We start from the raw sequence: 15448 nt of genomic DNA, 5'->3' as shown, positions 1-15448 counted from the left end.
ATGGAGCACAGGCACAGACGTTGCAGAAGACTGGCTGGACGACGAGACCAGGAGCAGCAGGAGTCTTCCTTGGTGCAGTCTTGATTCCAGGCAAAGTCCAACGAAATCCAAGGTGCCCAGGCGGTTGAAGTTGAAGTGGTTTCATGTTTGTATTTTGTCCCCCGACGAATCTACACCTACAGTTAAGCTATTAAGTATGCTAGGGAAAGCGTTTGGACAAATCAAGGATTCCTCCCAAAGGAGGGTCTGGACAGAGGGGAGGATACTCCCATGTCTTTTGTCCAGTTTTTCATCAGAACGGGAGTCAACGGATAACTGAACTTGCTCAAACTGGAGTATGCAAGGAGGGCACCAAATATGCTGGGTCTTGTGGCTCAGTGGGCTAATGTGTCCTCTGCAGGGCCTTGTGTTTGACCTCATGGTCACCGGTTCAAATCCTGACAGGTCCACTCAACCTTTAATCCATCTGAGGTCGATAAAATGAGTACCTTTGGAGTTGGGTAAAAATAATAATTTACTATTCAGTCCCAAAATAGCTTCGGGTGAACGTGCGCTGTACAAATACACGTTATATTATGTTATGTTAAAGCAGTCTAGTGGCACTGGCAAGCGCCCCCACCCCACCCCAGCCCAATACACCAAGTCCTGTCTGGGAGTTGGTCACACCTCCCGCACAGCTCAGCAGCAGGAGGGCAGAAACGTGTCTGCGGTTGGCAGCAGCACTAGCTTGCTGTAAGACCCTGGCAGACTGGTAATGGGAATACAGAGGGCACCTTGAGGGAGCCCCCTGTCCATGAGATCCTACATCCAATACTGAAATTGGTGTTAGGCTAGATTTCCAAACATGTCTGGTTATACAGCCAATATATAGTTAGACATCTCGTAATTGACTTGATGTCCACTAGATGTATTAAATGGCTGACCGCAAAGCCTGACAAATCGACTCATGTGTTTGCAGAGCTGGCCTGCTCCGCACCCTACCTCTCAAGACTGAAGAGTCTGCCATAGGGGTGACTTATAGGTTTTAAGTGTAATGACTAGAAATAAGGAAACTTATCTGTTGTAAGGGGTGCTAGCACCAACTTAAACAGGCTGCAATGGCAGGCCTGTAGTCACAGTTTGACGGGTCTCTCATGGGTGGCATAATACCCGCTGCAGCCCATGGGGTAACCATGAAATCAGATTCTACTTTCCTTCACCACTTTTGGCTGCTGATAAGGTTGGCTGAAAACAGACATCATATTCTTCATCAAAACTTAGATACTTACTTGGAAGTAAACAGTCTCTAATAACCAAAAGATCTTCCATAATTAAAAATACCTAATGAAAGAAAAATAACAATTGCTCCTTTAATGTTAGCCACTTCCCTTTTGAAGGGCAGCAAAGTCATGATTCAGGCTTTGAAAGATAACCTTTAAACCTTTGAAATTCAATTCTAATCTCTTTTGAACAAATGGGAGAGATGCTGTCCTCCTACATCGAAATCAATTGCTACAGACCACGCTACACCAACTAGCAGCAGTCCTCCTTCTTCACACCTTCATTTTTCCCATTATAAGTCTCCAGTATGACCATATCTAGGTCCTGCATGGTCATACACTGTTCATCAGACATGCAACCTCTGGAGACTGAATTGTAGGCTGAAGCTGCACTTTGTATTTGGATATATCCTTAAGCGCTCCTCTCTTCCAAAACTTAATAATTCAGAACTTACTGAATCTGTGACTATTTCCCTTAGCTCCTTACTGAAAGCAGTGTTAGTGGGAATTTGATATTTGCTTGTCTGTGAAGATAATCTGCTGAAAATAAAGGGCATCTCTTAATCTTCTACTTCTTTCCGTCTCCATAGTTGGCCAGAGCAAGTCTCGTAACATGCCTCTCTCTGAGAATGATCCCCTGGTGTTGGAACCAAATAGAAGCTCTCCGAATAGCAACCCTTCTTCCTCGTACCAGCTCTGCCTCAGAATTGAAATGTTTGCCTGGCTTGACAGTGCAGCTGTATGCAAAACCTATTGTTTCCACTATGAAGAGAGGGTGTTTTTGGTACGCCCACAAGAGCTATTTACTTGTTTGAATCCGCTTCCTTCAGCCATTTTTTTAAAAACCTTGTGATTGACATCTTGAAGCAGCCCATAGCAATACTCTAGTATGTCTTACCTTATGCTACTTGCTGGTCGGTGTATCTTTACAGCTCCAAGAAAGTGCTTCCGTCGTAAAGCTTGAGACTAGTTTACATTTTAAAAACGACAATTGCAACACTTTTTATGGCATCCAGTTACTTATCTCATAAATTGTATTTGTACCAAATAAAAATATTTTTTTCAGTGCAGCAAGCATTTTTCTACTGCTTGTCTATGGACTCCTTTGCAAGCCTGGCATTATGATGATCCTGTTTGGGTTTTCTTTTTTTAATGGAAAAGCCATCCTCAGCTCTTCTATTCAACTCTCTCCATTCTTCTATTCATTTTCATCTTCTTCCTCTCCTATTTCCATCAGACAGGTACTATTGGTGCTGGCAATTCCCCCGAGCAAGTCTGTCGCGGTCCATATTTGTGCATATACATTCAGTTAGTGTTCCTGGCAGTGGCATAACGAAACTTGAGGGGCCCCCATGCAAAGTACGTGGCGGGGCACCTCTCCAGACTCTTTCAGGAGCTCTCAGGCCAGGGTATTGTGCTGATGGTGCCCCCTGGGTTCGAGGCCCCCAGCACCGCGGGAGCTGCGGGGGCCTATGTTACGCCACAGGTGCCTGAAATTGCTCTGAATGAATGCTGCAAGAAGGTTTTAATTTATCGCTTTCTGTATTTGAACATTAAAAATCACACAGAGGTGTGGAATGTTATCAAATATTTGCTTGCCCAAGGAACTTAGTGCTGCAAAAAATCTACTTGCCTTGTTAAAACAAACATCCACTTGTCCCTTTTGGTGCCATACAGCGACGTTTCAAATTATGGCTGCATTCTTATTATATCAGAGCTCTGACAACAGATTCTCTATTTATGTTCATTTATATCGTTGTTTGGATTCTAGCAAAACTCTGATTTTCGGATATTACTGCAAATCTGCACAGGGGGCTGAATGGCCTGTGAGTGATTGCACAGTCACTAACTAACCTCCTATGTATAAGGATATTCACTAACTCCTTCACATCCCTTTTCACAATCGAGGTTGGGAGCTGGCAAGGGTGGATGTAAAAGGTTTTTCAGGGTTCAGGAAAAGTGAATTTTCAGTAGTTCAACCGATTTTTGCATCAGTAAATATGAATTTGTATAGTATGGTTTCTAGGCATAAACATGTGAATACATTACTGAAAGTCCTAAATCTGCACCAATGCAAGGACCTATACCTGTGGATTCACTTTGTTATTTATATTTTTTATTTCGTTTTTTTAGGTCTCGCAGAGAGACCTAATGCCGCCCATCCACAAAGCTGACTTTTTACGAGCTGGATTTGTAGAAGTGCACGTGCTTGTGACCGCGCTTCTATCACAGCCATCAGCCTCCCTCCCACGGGCAGCTTGGCCTCAGGCATTCACCCAAGCGCGACTTCTCCTCCCCCCTAATTACATCCCTGCTGTTTACTTCTTTGACGGCCGCTAGGTCGTCTTTCAAAGGATCCGCTCCCCCATTCCCTGCTTTAATTACATTAGCGGTAAAGGGCTTGTTTGCCAATAGACACTAACATGCGAGAACACTGCTTTTCAAGCATGCGCATTGAACGTCTCCTAGAGCAAGCACATACTGCACATAACAGAAACAGGAAACATGTACATGTACATCAGACTTCCTTTCATTTTCCTGAGTATCTGTTCCATTCACAAGTAACTATCTTTCACTACGTATCAGCTGAACTCCACCCTCTACTTTCCCCAGCGCACCATCCCACAACCGTACAAGAACCCCACCCCCGCCTGACCTGGAGAGCCCGTCCTTTAACCATGTCGCCAACTGGGCTGCCTCACTGAGACAGTCAGCCCGGGGGAGGCTGTGGCTGCGTCCAGGTCCAGCTGTCAGTCACCTAAGCCTGGTCACTGTTGTACATGGAACTTTACTCCAGATCAACACATCTGGCATTCATTTACATTGATTGCCTCTTCTATGCCTCACACTCTGCTATGCCTCACCTTGTCTTGTTTTGTTCACTTCTATATAGCGCGAAGTCTACCCAAAGGTTTTGGAGCTCTTTACACGAGCCCCACTTACATTACACAATGTCACGTTCATTTCACATAGGCACGGGGAGATTGTGTGATTACAGATTTGCCCAGAATCACACCATGTTGAGCTGACGCCGAGACTGGAATCGAATAATTCCATAGTTCCAAAGTAGACGGCTCTGTAACGGCACGTCCTCTCGAAAGGTAGCCCGGTATCAGCTGTTCCGGCAGCACCGGCCCAGGGAGTACAGCAGTCCGAGAGCACAACACACTGACCAGCGCCTCGAGGTATTTTTGTAGCCCATGCACGACCGTCTACCCTATGCCTGCTCGTAGGTGCAGTGGCACAAGGGCCCTCTTGAGATTTAATTGTTCATGCACCCCAAACATTCTTTCATTTACCGCCTCGCTGGACGAAAGCAGACCTATTTTTTTTTGCATTAGGGCCCAATGCACCCTTTCAACGCCACTGGGCGTGCCCCGACATGGGCATAAGAACACCACGCTCCCTGCTAATGTAATTTTATAAAAACAAAAACAACCAAGGGAGCATTTTTTTTTTTCTCCAAATGTCAGCCCGCCGCGCCTCAGACGGCTTTGGCGGGGCTGTCACCAGCAGCTGCGCCATAAATTACGCGTCCAATTGGCACTGTATGCTAGCGATTCGAGGAGTGATTTGCTGGGCGTTTCCTGGATATAAATCACTGTTTCCGCTGCATCGTTTCACGAAGTGGCGAAAAGTTTGAGGGCGCTTCTTTTTATTTCGCGGCCGCTTTGCATCACTGTTGCTTGTCTGTGGAATCCGTTTTCCTGCCTTGTTTTCTTCTGCTATTCAGTGTATAACTTACGAATGGAAGTTTATTTGAGTTGACGCTGCAGGAACTGTCCATTACATAGAAGGTTGGTGATCTGTTTAATGTGTTTAGAGGCTCCTCATATTCTGCGTGATTCTGATGTTTTAGGGGACACATTCTGTGGAAAGAAAGCTCCAAAAGCACTGACCCCTTAGGCGATATTTAGTTTTCTTTTGTGTCAGCTACTGCACCTACTCTCTGCGTGATGTGAAATGTGAGGTTCATTGTTTTTGATATGATGCGTTTATATTTCACTGGATTCTCGGTAAACGGTGGCATTTTAGGAAGGGAGCGCTGGTGAAACTTTCCAGGCGCTATGGAAGGCCCCAGGCATCTGAACCACGGGCCAAGGTCTGCATGCACACCTGCGTTTGTAAGCAATCCTTAACTCTGACTTGATGAGTGATAACAGGTGACCGAGCTGCGCGACTGAAAATACACCCAGCAGCAGGGTCGGTCCTTCAAAGCCAAGCCGGTAAATCTTGAAGGAGCAAGAAGTGTACGCTTTCCTTCCCTGCGAGAAACCTCTACGCATCCGTTCCTTTAATTTGTTAATTGATCCTCTTTTACGTACTGTGTTTTCAGTGCCAACTGTAATAAAACTGAATTTTATTCGTACACTGCGTAAGGCTACAAGTGGTACATTTTTATGAGGAAGTGCTATGCAGCACTTAATATACGAAAAATCCTAAGTGGAGGTCTGAATGCTGTTGAAAAACCTGTAAGTGTATGTGTTCAGCTGCAATGATGTCTGCCCTGCCACCATTTACTTTGGACCCTCACCCTCACACACCCTCACACACCCTCACTCACCCTCACACACCCTCACTCACCAGCACTCAACCACCCTCACCCAACCTCACCCACCCTTTCCCCCTCACCCACCCTTTCACCCTCACACACCCTCACCCTTACTCACCCTCACACACCCTCTCACCCACCCCCTCACACCCCCCTCACCCACCCCCACATCCCCTCACCCACCCTCTCACCCTCACACCCCCTCACCCTCCCTCACCCTCACACCCTCTCACCTTCACACCCCCCACCCTCACACCCCCTCACCCTCACACCCCCTCACCCTCACACCCTCTCACCCTCACACCCCCTCACCCTCACACCCCCTCACCCTCACATCCCCTCACACCCCCTCACCCCCCCACACACCCTCACACCCCCCACCCCCTCGCACCCCTCACCATCACACACCCCTCACCCTCACACACCCCTCACCCTCACATACCCTCACACACCCTCACCCTCACCTCGCACACCCTCACCCCCTCACCCTCACAACCCTCTCACCCTCACTCATCCACCTCCTTCTCTAACTCCCTGTTCTCTTCTCCTGTGCTGATCTGCTCTTCTTTCACCTGTCTCCTTCTCTAACTCCCTTTTCTCTTCTCCTGTGCTGATCTGCTGTTCTCTTCCACCCGCTTCCTTCCTATCGCAACACCACAGCATCACTCAGCAATACCACAGCATCACTCAGGGGCACCACAACATCACTATGCGCCCCAACAGCATCACTATGCGCCCCCACAGCATCACTCAGCGCCCCCACAGCATCACTCAGCGCCACTACATTATCACTCAGCACCACCACATTATCACTCAGCACCACCACAGCACCACTCAGCACCACCACAGCATCACTCAGCACCGCTCACCACCACAGCATCACTCAGCACCACCACAGCATCACTCAGCACCACCACAGCATCACTCAGCACCACCACAGCATCACTCAGCACCACCACAGCATCACTCAGCACCACCACAGCATCACTCAGCACCACCACAGCATCACTCAGCACCACCACAGCATCACTCAGCACCACCACAGCATCACTCAACACCACCACAGCATCACTCAACACCACCACAGCATCACTCAGCACCACCACAGCATCACTCAGCACCACCACAGCATCACTCAGCACCACCACCGCACCACTCAGCACCACCACCGCACCACTCAGCACCACCACCGCACCACTCAGCACCACCACAGCATCACTCAGCGCCCCCACAGCATCATTCAGCGCCCCACAGCATCACTCAGTGCCCCCACAGCATCACTCAGCGCCACCACAGCATCACTCAGCGCCCCCACAGCATCATTCAGCGCCACTACATTATCACTCAGCACCACTCAGCACCACCACATTATCACTCAGCACCACCACAGCACCACTCAGCACCACCACAGCACCACTCAGCACCACCACAGCATCACTCAGCACCACTCACCACCACAGCATCACTCGGCACCACCACAGCATCACTCAGCACCACCACAGCATCACTCAGCACCACCACAGCATCACTCAGCACCACCACAGCATCACTCAGCACCACCACAGCATCACTCAGCACCACCACAGCATCACTCAGCACCACCACACCACCACAGCATCACTCAGCACCACCACAGCATCACTCAACACCACCAGAGCATCACTCAACACCACCAGAGCATCACTCAACACCACCAGAGCATCACTCAACACCACCACAGCATCACTCAACGCCACCACAGCATCACTCAGCGCTACCCCAGCATCACTCAGCACCACCACAGCATCACTCAGCACCACCACATTATCGCTCAGCACCACCACAGCACCACTCAGCACCACCACAGCATCACTCGGGGGAACCACAACATCACTATGCGCTACCACAGCATCAATCTGTGCAACCATTCAACAACAACTGGTTCAAATATGTTCTCTCAATGTTTCAAGCTTTATTACAAATGTCACAAAAAGATGTTAATATTTCACTTCTGTTCTTGGATTTTCGTCACAATAAAATACCCTGAACATAATCTTCACAAAAGTTATTTACAAAAGTTTAAGCTATTGCCATTATAAATTACAATCACTTTTATTTAAGTATTAATTAATTAAAAATTATTATTTGTAATACCAATACATCTAAGTCACGTAAATACAAAACCTGTTGCATTACAAATGCTATAGGTGTCACATTTGCGAAAGTTATAACTATTGGCATTGTAAATGACAAAGCTATTAATTTAGCTATTTTCAAAACCAGCACATAAATAAACAAATTGTCATTTACAAGACCAATAACTCAAACTTTCCTAATGCGAGACCTATTGCATTGCAAATGCTTGTTAGACATTCTTTTCATCGAACCATTTCCTCTTGCTCCATTCAATTTATCGCATTTACAGGATGAAGTATAATAGACAACAAATCTGGGGACCCATTTACAGCTTAGTCACTTTTTTCAAACAAGCATTAAAAATGGTCTCACCTTTTATTAAGTTAAGCCCATTTGCTTTGCTATACAATACCATTAGCAAAGCAAATGGCTTTAACTTCATCAAAGGCGAGACCTGTTGCATTTTCAATGCTTGTTTACATTTCTGCTTGCAACAATGCCTAAAGCACGAAGATCATCACTGCTAGTAATCTTGCATATGGTGGCCAGTAATCGTGTCTGATGTGGTTATTACTACATCTCTAAAAATATAGGTAGCTCAGGAGGATTTTCATTGAACACAAGTAGCTCTCACTACACCCCTGTCCTAGAGCAACGAGTATAATAAGCAGACAAGGTAGGTTCCTCTAATACACACTAAAATTGTTTCATCCAACGATGGCCGCCTTCGTTTCAGGGGAGTGTGATACTCAAACAACGGCGAAGGAAGTGGTTTTAAGCACATGAATCTCTGTATAAACCTCTAAGACGGTGATACAGAAGCCACAGAAAGATACTCAATTGTGTCTAATAAAATATTGATCAAAGTTGTGGCAGCCTCTTATACAAAAATACTAAAATCCACAGTTGCAATAATTTGTTTTGTCACTATCTTGCGTCCCAAGCCCACTTCTTGATAAATGCTGCAAAATCGGTTGTGTGATAATATATTTTTATTTTCCAGATAAAAAAAATGTGTAAGGTATGGGTGTGAGATACCTGGAAGGGGGGGGGTGTCTGATAGAGAGAAGGAGAGAGAGAGAGCTGTGTGTGTGCCATATGTGGAGTGGGGTGTGTGTGTGTGTGTGTGTGGAAGAGAGAGAGAGAGTTGTCTGTGTGAAGTGTGTGGAGTTGTGTGTGAGGAGGTTTGTAGTGTTTGTGTGTTTGTGTGAGGAGGGGTGTGTGAGGAGGGGTGTGTATGTGAGGAGGGGTGTGTATGTGAGGAGGGGTGTGTATGTGAGGAGGGGTGTGTATGTGAGGAGGGGTGTGCGTGTGAGGAGGGGTGTGTGTGTGAGGAGGGGTGTGTGTGTGTGTGTGTCTGTCTGTCTACTGCTGTCTTACAAAACTGGAGGGTCACAGAGTTCTAGGAGATCCTTTGTTTTCACTTCACACGTTGCTCTCAGGTGAAACACAGCTTTAGCCATTACTTCCAGCTTCGCTAGCTTAATCTTTTAAAAAGGTTACTTTAAGGCGAAATAGTCTGGTTCTCGGTACAAGGGTTCTTTCGATTGTACAACAAAGTGTGCTAGCCATCTGGCCACATATTTTCCAAAGGAATGAATGGCATCTGCAAAGGGTATTGACAGAATTTGTAATACCAGGTTTATAAAAAATATATGACCACGATCTGAAAATTAGCAACAGATGCAAAACAGCTGAACTAGACGATGAATTGTTTTAAGTTGTACTAAAACCCGCCGTGCACCAGCTGTAAAGTTCGAAGCTGAAGCCAGAAATGGAGATTGACCGCTGAACTTCCTGAATTATTCATGTGTTCCTCTACGTTAACTTTTACAACAAGCATGGAGTTGTTATTGAGAGAGGAGACAGAGACTTGGAAACGTTGAGATCCCGAAAGGGGCAGGGGGGAAGGGGGGGGACAGGAGACCACAGAAGAGAGAATCCAAGCGAGAAGGGGGAGGTTAAAAAAGATGCGACGGCACCAGACAAGCAAGAGTAGACAAAGGGTGAAGGGAGGAGACCCGGACACGAAAGGGCAGGGAAATGAGGGAGACATTGACAGCTGTAGAAAAGGAGAGTGGATAGGAAGATTGGGAGGCAAATGATATGAGAAAGAGGCAGATAACGAGAACAGGGAGACATAGACAAGAAGGAAGACACAGGGCGAAGACAAGCATTGAAAATTTTGTTGATTAGGTCAGGTGCTGCTGCTGCCCTGAAGATTGTCATGAGTCCACTAGAGGGCAGCACACCATAAGTTAAGCTGCATTCAAGTAAACTCTGGGCCGAAATTCAAACAAAATGGCGTTGGCCTGTCCACGTGCACATTTCTGTCGATCGATAAGCGTGCATATTCCGCTTTGGCTGAATCGGTTACCAAAGACCCCCGATAAACGAGAGCAGCGCTGTGCGCTGCGAACGCCAGGCGAGACCCTAATATACAATAAAAGGAGGAGATTGTCCACGTTAAACGCCTATTTCTATTCCCCACCCTCAATTCCACCCATCCATGCTCCTCATGATTTTTTCTGTATTTGGTCCATGCAGTCCATATCTTTTCCCACTTCTAGGGACAGCCCCTGCTTTTGTAAATAACCTTTTCGACCTGCTGGCACCAGTCCACATCTCTCTTCCAGTCTCCAGTCTTTGGAGCAGTCCAATTCCCCCTATCCCCCCACCCCCCCTAAACCATGATGCCCCTGCCATGTTCCTTTTTGCAACCCCGGTTACCAGTCTGGAATGGGTGAACTTTTTAGTTTTTAGAAATTGGGCTTCTAACTTATTTACATGTTGCCAGTTATTGTTTTACACTGATTCCCTCTCAATTGTTTTGAAATGGCATGCATCAAACAAGTTTTACCACCTTAGCTGCGTGTAAACATTTCTCCCCAGTGCTGCGCTGTCCATTAGAACTAGTGCTGAATGGACGTTCAATGGTCGTGCGCAGCACTGGGGAGGTAGCGCTGCTGACGACCATTGGCCGTCAGCAGCACTTAAGGGGGTAAATGACACCTCCAAAAAATGGTATCTAAAGTTGCATAACAATTTAGAAAAAATGTTTTTTCAAGCTGCAATATTTTGTGTGTACATTTTATTTTGAAAGCAATCGCCCATTTTGCTTTAGGCTTCTGCATAAAATCAGGAAGCATCATAAGTAGCCTAACATTGTTACATTGTGTAAACATATCTACATGTGTTTATAATGGACCACTCTCAATAATGCAAGCTTTGCTCACAGCTCTATGCATTTTCCTACAGCACTAACCAAGTAGCAATGGCATTTCAGTAGTGGATCCTATATACTGGTTTGAGCAGTTTACACACAAAGTGCAAATCTTGCCTTCGTGACAGACCATAATCTTTCACAGATATATATTTACTGTAGATTGGCAGACAAAGGGTTTGTGTTGAAGGAGGTTGGGGCTGCCTAGTTTTCGGGCAAAGTAAACATGAAAACTTTTTAGGTTGCTTTCACAGACGTGTTTAAAACACACTTTAACAGAGATCAGCACCCCCAGGCTACCAGCTTAGTGTAATGCATGTGGTTATGTAGCAGTGTACTGGGGTTGGTGTGTGATGTCACTGCATTGATGACAAATTTCACTTAAAGCAAAAGGCCTATTGGCTGAGCTTCATGGCTGTACTTGCTCCCTCAGGCTCTTCTGCTAGCCTGATGCAACATCCAGGAAATTTCCTTGAGAGGTTCCAGCCTGCCTTACCTAATAAGTTATAACCGGACACAATAAAAGCACTACTGGTTGCTTATTGTGGTATCGGTCCTGGGAGAGGGACTGTACTATTCCGGTTCAAATCGGTGCTCAATGTCTTGCCTTAAATGAGCACATATATCATAGTTTCTCTGATTGGGGACATTGGCTCACACTGTACTTTCCGTTTCATTCAATAATAGAACTTTTTGCAGCCCGTGTGTACTGTATGTGGTGTATCCTCCCGAAATATTTTTGTTTTTAAGTTATCCGCATATGCAAAATTGATGTTAGTGTCACATTATTTATCACATGGGGGAGCAGCGCTTTACCCTCTTCCCTTCTATGACTTTTCCACTCTGCCCCTTGTGAAGGGACTCCCATTGACTGTTTGAGCCGTTACGGTCTTAAGCACTAGGCCCAGCCACACAAGTGGTGCGTGCATATGGCCCAAAATCCGCAGCTACCCACACTGCAAATAAAATAGATTCAATTTTTAGTGGTGTATCCATTATTAAAACTGTTTATTGATTTTTAGTTTTAGCTGCGTTTGCATGCATGTTACACATTTAACATTTTGGGTGCATGAGAGAAATGGTCCAGTAGTTAAGGGTTTAAGTCACAGTAAAAATAATAATAATATAGCCTATTTATATTTGTATTCTTTGCAGTTAAGTTCGAGCATTAAGGTAGAGACGCTCGTTCTTGCTGGCAAGTTTCATTTAAACCATTTTGGAGTGCAGTGACATGGCTGAGAGTTCACGGCATTCAGGTGAAAACATATCTTTTCTCTGTTTTGATAGGTTTGCTGAAATTCAGTTACACAGCGACAGAGAGGCTACAGTCCAAGAGTACACCAGTATGTTTTGAGGATTTGCAGCACCAGCTAACGTTTTGCTAGATAATTATTCTCAAGTCTGTGACTGCATTAAAGTCAGTTGTGAACTTCAGAGGGACCAGGAAGTAAGCATGTGTGTGAGCCACGTTCTATGTTGTTGCATATATTGGATTTGTTTGTGTCCACTTTTGGCAGTGTATGAGTAACCTGTACTTTTTAATGTTTCTGTGTTAAAGTGGCAGTTGTTTGAACCTGGTCTATGTCTAGGGCATTGCTTCCTAATCTTTTAACGATCACAACTGACTTCTGATTTTGACAAACTTTAGCAAACCTGCCTAGCTTTAATAGACATTAGGCAGGGGATCTTTTAATGTAACCAAAGCATCATGTGGCAGCGCATTGTCATTCACATTTAGCAAATTTTCCATTGAAATGGTTACTGGATTGGCACAGGCATAAGGTTTTAATGTTATATAAAATAGAAGAGGGGACTGGTAGCAAATAAAGCTCCAGAACCCATGCTGCGAAACCACTAAGACACTAATGCATGGAGGTACTCTTCCTATACAGAAAGAAGGAGGAAGAAGTGGTGGACAAATCCATGTAGATCTTTAGGATAATTTCTTGGTGCCCTCACACATCAAAAAGGATGTCGTGCTTCATCATAGGGCGTGTTCCTCATGGGGCCAGTGCTGCAGTGCCATACGGGCTCCACAAAGGGTCATGCTATCAGAGATCTTTTTATTTTAAGCCATAATGAAGCATGCATGTGTAAGGGCGTGGAATGTGTAGGGTGAAGTGAGTCTGTGAAATAGGGTGAATTGAAGCTAAAACTGTTTAAGGGTACCAAATTAAGTTTAATGAGGGTTCTGTGTAGGGTTTTGAGTATGCAGGAAGAATGGCGCCCTAATCTGGTAGCGGTGTGTTAAAGCAATTTACAACAAAAAGGAGGGTATGGTGCTACTAGGTCAGGGAAACCCCAATAACCCCTGATGGGAGTGGCAAGGGCCCACTCAGTAAATGCGACAAAAGTTCTTTGCATACGTTAAGGTAGATATAAGTGAGTGTCTGTTCAAATATATTTTCACCTTAAAAGAAACCGTCTACTGGTGTCTACCCTGTCTCCATTTCTGCTGTTACATTGTGTTTCTTGAAACAGACACACACTTATATCTACCTTAACGTGTGCACAGGACTTTTGCTGAAATGAAGTTTTATGTTGTGGTTCCCTCTTAAGGGTTCAAATCGGCGCAGTGAGGCTGTTGTAAGGGCTCAATATACTCAAATAAATTAAATGAGTGGATGTGGTCAGGTCACAAGTTTTGCGCCTTATGGTCCAGCCAGATCCTCGGCACTTCCACAGGACCTATAAAATATCCCTCCCCCACACCTAGGAAGTGATAGATAGTGTTGGGTAACCCCCTATAAGAAAATACCTTAATAAAATGATCTTCCAACCTAAATAAAAAAGAAATATAAGAAGACATTAGGTAAACCAATTGTCATATTACATGGTGAGGTGCTTCTCAAGTTTAGCACAATATTTTATCATGTCTTCTAATGGTAGACATGCTCATGCTATTATTGGCACCGACAAGTTGTCACAAAATAAAGAGGTGTACACACAAACGCACACAAAAGACAGGTCAGGGAAGTGGACACACATGGTACGAATAGAACTCAAAGCTTATATTTATACATATAGAATATAGTGAGCTGTCCTCAGATGAGAGCAAAAGATCTTACCCTTTGGACCAATCTGTAGTTCCCCTTAGGTCAAAAGCAAAGGGTAGGACACAGCTACTAAACTGTTAAAAAATGACAGTAATAACAATTAAGGTATAGTAAATCTAGGAGACCAGGGAGAGACCTTCGGTAGGCACTGGAAAGTGATGGCAAACGAAGGTTCAAAGTCACAATGGTACTCACGTGGTCCTGCACGAAGAGCGCCAGAGACCTTCCCTCTGCTCGCCTGGATCGGGAGTGAGCAGAGGGTAGCAAGCAGTATATAAAGTATCTGTGATTAAAGAAATTGGAGCCAGGTGTTATCGGTGCGGCCACAAGATTAGTGGGCTGGGTCAGGCATGGAATCACGGTGACCAGTGGGCAGAGTCACGCGCACTGTCGAGGTATTTTGGAGCCAAATGTGATTAATGGCTAGTGCACATGCATTTGCTTGCATCAAGGTAATAGCGGCAACCATCTTGGAGTGTACATGAGGGCGTCTGTAGCCCTAGAAAATGTTTCACTGGGAGCCTCTGAAGTGGCACTTATTCTGACTCAATGTCTGAAAAAAATAAATAGAGACGTGGTCTAAAGACCAAATGTAAATATAAAGATTACATCACATGGAATAGCGCGCAGGAGCGTTGTGAGGGCATATCTAAGTCAATTGTGATGGACTGCTGGTGCGTCTGCTTACGTCAATGTTACAGCGGCCACCATGTTGAAGTGTCATGGGGTAGTCTGGAGACCCTAAATAATATGCTATGTCAGTTAGAGAATTGGTGTTGGCACGTTGTTCAAACTGACCACACCCACTCATTTAGGCTATTTGGGTACATTGAGCCCTTACAATAGCCTCCATTCGTCTATTTTAACCTTGCCTAGGGAACCACCGCATGAACATTTGGCATCGTTAGATAGTATTAACTTCACTTTGCCTTATTTCACACACTCCCTGCACCTCACATGTTCTATCTCCTTTCACGGGCATACTTCATTACAGCTTAAAATAAAACAATCGCCTATAAAGTGACCCTGTGTGGGGCCCATAGGGCATTGAATCATCAGCCCTACAAGGGGAACACCCTATGATGAAGCATGATATCCTTTTGGATGTGTGAGTGCACCAAGAAATAATCCTAAATATCCCCTTTGATTTGTCTGCCACTTCTTCTTCCTCCTCCTGCTTTCTGCTATAGGAACAGTACCTCCATACATCAGTGTCATACAATTTGAATGTTCAAACTATATT

General features: G+C 45.2%; 1 protein-coding gene across 8 annotated transcripts in view; it reads left to right on the top strand.

The window, feature by feature from the left end:
* The window catches only part of TMEM106A (transmembrane protein 106A), a 358070-nt gene that overhangs the window by 55112 nt on the left and 287510 nt on the right, over positions 1-15448 (top strand). For 2 of the 8 annotated variants that reach the window (XM_086924025.1, XM_086924026.1), the window contains 2 exons: positions 12305-12344; positions 12437-12492. The exons of 3 other annotated variants lie outside the window; for them this stretch is intronic. The gene's annotated coding sequence lies outside the window, so the exon portion shown is untranslated. Of the gene's footprint in view, positions 1-12304; positions 12345-12436; positions 12597-15448 lie in introns of those variants that run through there. 3 more of the 8 variants (XM_086924023.1, XM_086924022.1, XM_086924027.1) reach the window with 3 other exon arrangements.

The sequence above is a fragment of the Lissotriton vulgaris genome, chromosome 5, assembly GCF_964263255.1.
Source record: "Lissotriton vulgaris chromosome 5, aLisVul1.2, whole genome shotgun sequence".
Classification (NCBI taxonomy): Eukaryota; Metazoa; Chordata; class Amphibia; order Caudata; family Salamandridae; genus Lissotriton; species Lissotriton vulgaris.
This window is presented reverse-complemented; position numbering and strand designations above follow the sequence as displayed.